Here is a 7,948-nt window from a genome sequence, read left to right on the forward strand (position 1 = left end):
AAAATCTATTGGCTAGTCTTTCTGAAGTCCTAAGATATAAAGCTAACATAAATCTTGACATAAAGAACAAAAATATGGATATTTTCTTGTTTTGTAGGATGTAGCTTAGCCTAATGGGAAACTTGCCTGTAATTTAACTATATTGACTGTTTCTTTCATCTTTTATCTCTGATACACAGATGGATACCTATTTGTTAGGTAAAAATCAGCCACCCAGAGTATCATAAAATCAAAGAAGAAACAGAAAATATTTTAAATGGATGATAGGGATAAGGGTCTTGAAGCTCATGCTTATTTTGATGTGCTGCATCACAATTAGAATATACAGATGCAACTTTTGAAAGAACTAATATTAATTCCCTGTTGTATTAGTTCTCTAATCATGAAGAAAGAAAGATACTTTTCCGTGGGAAGTCTAGGTAAATGCTGCATGTGGATAAATGATGCCATTTTAACAGCTGCTACTGCTCCAAAATGTTTTTAATTTCATTTCTCCATGGAGGGTGCTCCATCCTGTCAGTGATTTACTTTTTTCTGCCTTTGTCTTCAAATACAGTACTGTTATGTTTTGGATCATATGCAACTGTTCAGATACCTGCATCTATATGCTAAGCATAACAATTTTTCAGTATAAAATAAGACAAAATAAATCAAAGGAGTGTCTTTTGTAATCTTCATTTAATTAAAAAAAAAATCTATGAAAGAGGAAGTGCTTTCTAAGTTTATTCTTGGTATCAAATTCTTACATTATTTTAGATGTACCACTTAGAAGGAGAAATTGTATGATATTAAAACTATACGCAAATCAAGCATAAATACAAAACATAAATTTCTTAGCTAAGCAGAGTACTATAATAAACAGCTCTCTCAAGTTCAGAAATCCAACCACAAGTGCTGTATCTGTTAATATCCCATCACCCAGAAAAAATTATAATTCACCCTAAAACACACTTAAAATTTATAGTTCTCCAAAAATCCAAACTGAATAAGGCCTAGAAGAGAAAAGGTACCTGATACAAAGAGTTTGAGTGCAAAGCAAACTATCCCATAAGACTGTGGAAGAAGAGAAATTATCACCTTCCATAACCTCTCTCTCCAGTCTTGATATAAGTTACCACCTGTCTCAGTACTCCTCTTCAGACTTATGTTACTGTTCAGAGCAACTGTAAATCATCTCCATATTTTCCACCCCTGCACTTAAAGGTGACAATAAATAGTTTTGTTTTGGTCAAGCCAATGTCTTAAAATGTACTTCAAAATCAGTTGAAAACCAGCAGAAATTGTGAAAATATTGGTTTAGAGTATTTGCTCCCTGCAATTCATTCAAATAATTAGTCCTTTAGGAAATCAGATACCTAAGGTAAAAGCTCAGCAATTAGTCCAACATAAAAGCCAGACAGTGATTTTCAATTGAGCTCTCCTTCATGGTCAGAGAAAAGCCAGAAAAATGTCAAAGACAGATGGAATGGATCACTCTCTGGAAATACTTATCTCTCTTCATTAATCATGTAGGAGTGCAAGAGACTAAATTAAGGTGCCTAAATGTTATGAAATTGGTGTTATACAAGATGAATAAAAGTCTAAATACAAACATTGTTAGGAAAAATCGTGTATGTAAACTTTTTCTAACTGCTTTAATAGTGACCTTTGTCATCCATCCTCTTGTGTCATCACATCTACTACCTCTACAATCAACTAATTATTTTAGCATACTATTTTTTGAAGTCTGTTTTTTTTTCTAACCTGTTCTATTTAATTTTTCCTGTCTCTAAGTGCATACTGGGGGAAATGGGAAACATGAAAATAAATATTGATGAAATTTTTCATGTTTATTAGTTCTGCACACTATTTTTGCTGTTTGACTTATTGATTAGTTTATTTACTTTGAACTTTCCTCCAGTCTTGCTTTAATTCTGCTCATACAACAGACTGAAATGATTTAACTATTCTAACTCCATAATTATATGGTCTAAAATAGTTTTATACTCTTCTAAAACAATTTTTTCATATTCCTAAGGAAAGACCAGGTCAGAATTCCATACATCAGAATAACAGCAAGTTTTCTGAGGTATCTACATTCTATATGTTTATTTCAATTGTTTGTGATTAACCCAGTGCGCAGCCACAGCAAAAAACTGTACCACAGAATGACACATAAGGCTGCTTTGCTATATCATCCTAAAATGCTCGTATGGCTTCCAACATAAAATAATAGCATTTTTACAAGAGTACCTTCCTACTAATTCAAGATCCTTGACTTCAAGGAGATGGGGATAACTTACTTGCTCTGAAGCCAATCTGTATGTTTTAGCCCAACTCATCAACTCTGGAAACAAAACTCTCGTCTTACTTTAAATGAAACAAGAAAAGCACATTTCCTTTTATTCTGTTAACTAATTACCAAATAATTGTTTTGTAGATACAAGAATCTTGTATCCTGCTTGTATCCAAGCAGTAATTGATGTAAAGAATGTGCTTTCAGTAACTGGAAAAAATATGTCATTCGTTAGCAGTTTGTCAAAGCAGTTTTGAAAAAAAAGAAAAAAAAATACTGTGAAGAATCTTTTAAAGGCGGCACTAGACAGTTACACATACAAAATAAATGTATTACTTTATTCAGCATTGCCACGTCTCTTATGATGAGTCTTCACATTGTAAAAATGTATTTTTCTCCTAATTTTAACATTTCAAGGGGAATATTTACTCTTGTGGGCATAATACAAAATATATCTAAAGAAAAAATGTGCTGGAAAATATTCCCCAAAATCCTGTTATTATCAGCTTGATTGAGCTATTGTTGCAATATTTTCACGAAGTATGCCATTACTGATTAGTGCATTTACTGATAAGTGAATTTAAATGTATTAAAAAGTTCATGATGTTTGGCCTAAAACACTGAAGAAAATAAAAAAGTGATTTGATATTTCCAAGATACATATGTAATGCACATTTGTTCAAACTCAAAGATCAAAATAAAACAAATCATAGGACATGTGAAAATGTAAGATTGTACTTGAAAGATTAATATGGGTTTTGAAATATAAAAGTTCTACAAGTAAATGCTGTAGAACTGTTTATTACAAAAAAAAAAAAAAAAGATGGCCTTCAGACACTGAGCCTGTGCAGCTTGTTTTCTTCAGTGATTTGATCTTTTCTACTTCTTTCTTGTGTAAGAGACACAGCACATTTTAATGAGGTAAATGTCAACACAGCACAGTAAGGGATCAGTCCCAAGAACCTGTCTCTATTTAATAAAATATAGAAACCTCTTTACAAAATAGTGCCACTACAAATTTTATTAAGAAATATTACATTTCAATGATTTTTGTAGTAAAACTTTTTTTCTCCCCTTTTTTTTTTTTTTTTTTTTTTTGAGAAAATATTTTATTTTTGAGTGCATTTTTACTTTTGAAGTTATTTAAGTTTTAACCATTCAGGAATTAAAGTTTCTAAATATGTATAATTAGACTTTAGGGATGGCAAATGTTTCACATCTGTGGTCTAAATGCTTTTCAACTAGTCAAAAGGCAACAAAATAATTCCCAGAATTTTTTTTTCTTCCTTTGTTTCAGGAAAGTCTTGCTTTTATGAAAACAATAAAAAAAACCCAGAACAACAACACAATGCCAAATTTAGTCTCAGATTAAATTATAATAGGAATAATAGTGTCCAGAAACAAAGCTATTTTTTAAAAGGGATCCTGTTCAATATTTGATGAAAGAAGTTATACAACTTAATATGCCCAAAATAACAGAGATATTTCTGAGGACACCCCAGTCCTCCCTTCCTTCCTGTTCTTGTGCTCATGCAGGACTGACACTCTCATGGCTCTCAGCCTAATTCTCTTTCTCACCGTTTGACATGATGACTAGGATTTAAAGTTGAAAAAAAAAATAGGGAATAAGCATAAATAAATAAATCTGTGTTCATTTTGCAAGAGAAAGCAGAAACTATCATTCCTAGGTAGCTGCAGAAGTTGTTCTGGAAGTAACTATGGCATTTTTCCCAAGGTTTGTTGTTTCTTCTGCTCCTACACCGTCATTTGGATCTTCAAACACTTCACCCAGCTTAAGTGTCTTTTCATATATTTTTGTGTTGTTTTTATTTTTAAGTTTCCTCTTTACAGATACCTCTTTTATTATGTTTTTTCTTATTTTGCACTTATCTGTGAAATGGTACTGTTACTATTAACCACATAGTACAATACCATATATTTCTTTAAAATTTCTTTAATTACACTGTATATCAGCATGATCATGATTCTGTAAATGGATTGTGCCATTCTGCAGTGTTTCATAGAATAACTACTGATTATTATTTTCAAGAGAAAATATAAACCTTTTCTTAATAAGTCATCTAATAAAATTATTTGCTTAAGTGCTTCTGTTCATTTCCTAGTTAAATACATTCTTAGTAGAACATCTTGAGCTGAGAGCATGAGGAACATCAAGATGTTCCAAATCCATCATCAGGATTTGGGTATAGCTATCCACTAAATGGTAAATTTACAGTTTCATTCATCTTTTTGAGAAAATTTCCAATCAAAATTCTCTACTGTTTTTACACTGTTAATGTTTCAGCCTTATTCAGCATATTTTCATTTCTTTATTATGCATTTAGGGGCATTTTTTTCCATGTAAAATAAATATGAAATATGAAATTTTAGGGATTAAATTAATGTATTTATAAAAAGAATGGAGATGTTCCCATCCATAATGTTCTTTTTGCAAAAATTTATACAGCACTTCACTTCAGAAACAAGCAAAGCATGTCACTGATATAGAAAAGTTAAAACTATCTTTTCAAATTCATAGCTCATACGTGTTATAAGATTTAAAACTAGTTGTATCCTTTGGTCTGCATAGTAGTTTGCATCAGAATAAGCGTTAGAACGAAGCGAGGAAGTTAGATCAACTTTTTTTCTGAGAAATGCTTTTGTATGGCAAATTCCTACAGCAATGTAGAGCTGTTAGGGTAGCTTTCCAGTACATAATTTCTAGCCCCATTAATGAAGAAGTAGGTCCCAGGCAGAAAAGGTTATTGCCTTACTGCTACATACTCTGGAGGTATCAGATAAGTACCTTAAGTGTTGGGACATGCATTCATATTAGAAATCAGGTTTGCAATTTCTCTAAATTATGCTCAAATCATCCTTCCTTAATCACTTAAAAATGGTGAAATGCAAACATGGGTATAGCAGTGCTCCATGAGCATACTTCAGTTGCAGCTAAAGATCTGGGACCAGACCCAAATACCATTAGGCATCAAGGATATCAATGGGAGTTAGGTACTTAAACATCTTTGTGTTTTCTTCTAAAGTTCAAAATGTTTTATTGCTTGCATTTTGCTCTGTTGTGTTTCTAACACTGCCTTTTTATAACAGAATAATTTTTTCTTGATTTATAATTAAATTTATAATTAGTGAACCAATTAACTTTCACTTTTACAGCAAAGAGCAAATTTTTTCTTAGCTATCATGTCTTTCTTCTATATTCTTCCTTTTGTTTTTTATTGTTCCTTTTGTCTTCCTCATGATCTTTACTATGTATCAAAGAGTGGTGGAGTATATAACATTTTTTCCAGTTTTGACAATTATGATTCTATGTCATAATTTTTTGAGAATTAGAATGTCATCAAATTAACAGATTTGTGCTTTGAATCTCCTTGATGTCTGCAACTGAAACCTGCATATAGACATGCAAGTAATTTTCTTGCTTCAAGGTAAGACCAGATCTAATTAACTCAACACTGAAGTACAAGAAATATTCTCTGAGGTGAGGTGAAGTATAAAGCAGGAAAAAAAAAAGACTAGACGTGAACATTTTTCAGAACATCTTACTTTGGGGTATGAAAACATATAGGTAAAGTATTCAATTTTTGTAACTGCTCACTCAGCTTCCCACTATAAAAAGCAGAAAAAATTGTTTGAATATCATACAGCATAGGAACTGAAATTCAACTGCCCTTGAAATAAGGCGTTGTCAGGGGTGGAGTGGGAGCTTCAGACAAAGGTTGTTAGAGAAGCCCTCCTGCTGGCTCCTGAGGTGCAGAAAGGACCCCATTGCTTTCTGAACTTCTCCTCAGAGAGTAGGCTTGGCACAGCTGGATCCAGTGATTGCACCTCTGTACAGCTTTGTCCTGCATGAGTAAGGATGGAAAACAAGATATATTTATATAAAAATGAATGATTTATTAGGATAAATGATCAGACAAAAAGATCCGAGTCAGAATCTTTTGCTACACAGCATAGAAACTAAACCCACCAGTATAGTGTACTGTATCAAAGCAATTATATTAAAGCCAGCATCAAAATCCCACAATAATTAGGAAGAGATTGATGTCACTGACTCACACCAATGACCACAGGCAACTCTTTCACTCAGCCTTGGGAGTAACTCGAGGGGTGTCCCCCTGCAAGGGAGGAATTTCCACACACACCAAGATTCGTTAGAAGTACTTACTATTTGAAAGTGGAACTGGACTTTTACACTATAAAGTGATTGATTGTCAGATATGTGTCTCCAGATCAGCTGTGTCAGCTTAGCATTTCTAGATGGATATTTTACTCTATCTGACACACCTTCACCTCACAATCAAAATGATTAACTTGGGGCTGATGAGTCAGCATGGTTTTAGCATAATTCTACACCAAAAGCAGCATGACACCGCACCTCAGTTCACCCCTGAGAGCTTTACAAATAGGGCATTGTTTCTTTTGTTTTGTTGCATTACAGGCAGAGCATCTTTCTACAGGCATAAAATATGGACTTATAGGATAAAATGTTTAAAATAATTTCTTCACAATTTAAGCATTTATAAAATATTTAACATATAATGAACATTCATTATAATAGAGGCAAAATATTTAAACATTAAACTGAGTTCTCTTTTTTATCATTTTATCCTGATTCGTGCTCTATTCCACTGATTAATGCAACCACAGGAAAAATAAAATAAAATAGATTCACATACGGTATCTAAGATATAAATTAGTGATGTCTTCTGCCATGGGGCCAATTAATCACTTTCATTTCTTCCTTAGATATTGTGTGGAGGAACAGCACTGTTTTGTTGTTGCAGTGTGAATGTATCATAAAAGTGTCTATAAAATCCACAGTGAGTTAGAAGTTACTACTAAATATAAATTGATATACAGTAGAGAAGTTGATTTATAGTTGTTCTCATGCACTGTAGCTGCTAGCATTTTGCTGTATTTTTTCTGGACATTTTAAACACTATATAGAAAAATATCTTTTTTGTAGTACCTATGTATTGTTTGCTTGTTTTAAGATAAATCACATTTCATTGTATGTTTCATTCTATTTTATTTTTTATTCCTTTTCAAAATGAAGTTTAAGATCTCTTCAGTATTCTTTCACATAAGGGTCATACACTGGAGCAAAATACTTCATTACCCAAGGCTACTACATGTTTAAAGCAGCATCTTCACAGTCCTATGAGAAGAAAGTGTTTACATCCAAAGTTTAAATGAACTATATATCACAGTTTTAGTTGCAAACAGATAATCTAGAATAATGACTTTTAACAGCCTGTATTTCCACGGCTAACATAATAGGTTAGTTTAAACCCCATTGACATAGGTAGGTGAAGTTGTTCAGTTCATTGTTCTTGAATGTTAAGCAAAAGCCATAGCCCAGCAAGGTGTGAATTTACAGAGGATGATGGGGGAAAAAAAAAAAATAAAAATTCAAGTACTTTTAAAACTACCAGAAGTGTACGCAAACAACTACAGATATCTGTTCCAGTAATGATGAATGAGAAGCATAATAATTTCCCTTAATTCTTTTGGTAGGAATTTTGTCCCCTTGAGAAAGCACAGCCAAAGAAGAAACAAGAAGCAGAGGACAGAAGGTAAAATGATGCAGTAAATCTACCTTGCTGATTTTCCCTTTCTGCTTGACACACAGTATTTTCTGAACTAGTTAGA

The sequence above is a fragment of the Hirundo rustica genome, chromosome 4, assembly GCF_015227805.2.
Source record: "Hirundo rustica isolate bHirRus1 chromosome 4, bHirRus1.pri.v3, whole genome shotgun sequence".
In the NCBI taxonomy this organism is placed as follows: domain Eukaryota; kingdom Metazoa; phylum Chordata; class Aves; order Passeriformes; family Hirundinidae; genus Hirundo; species Hirundo rustica.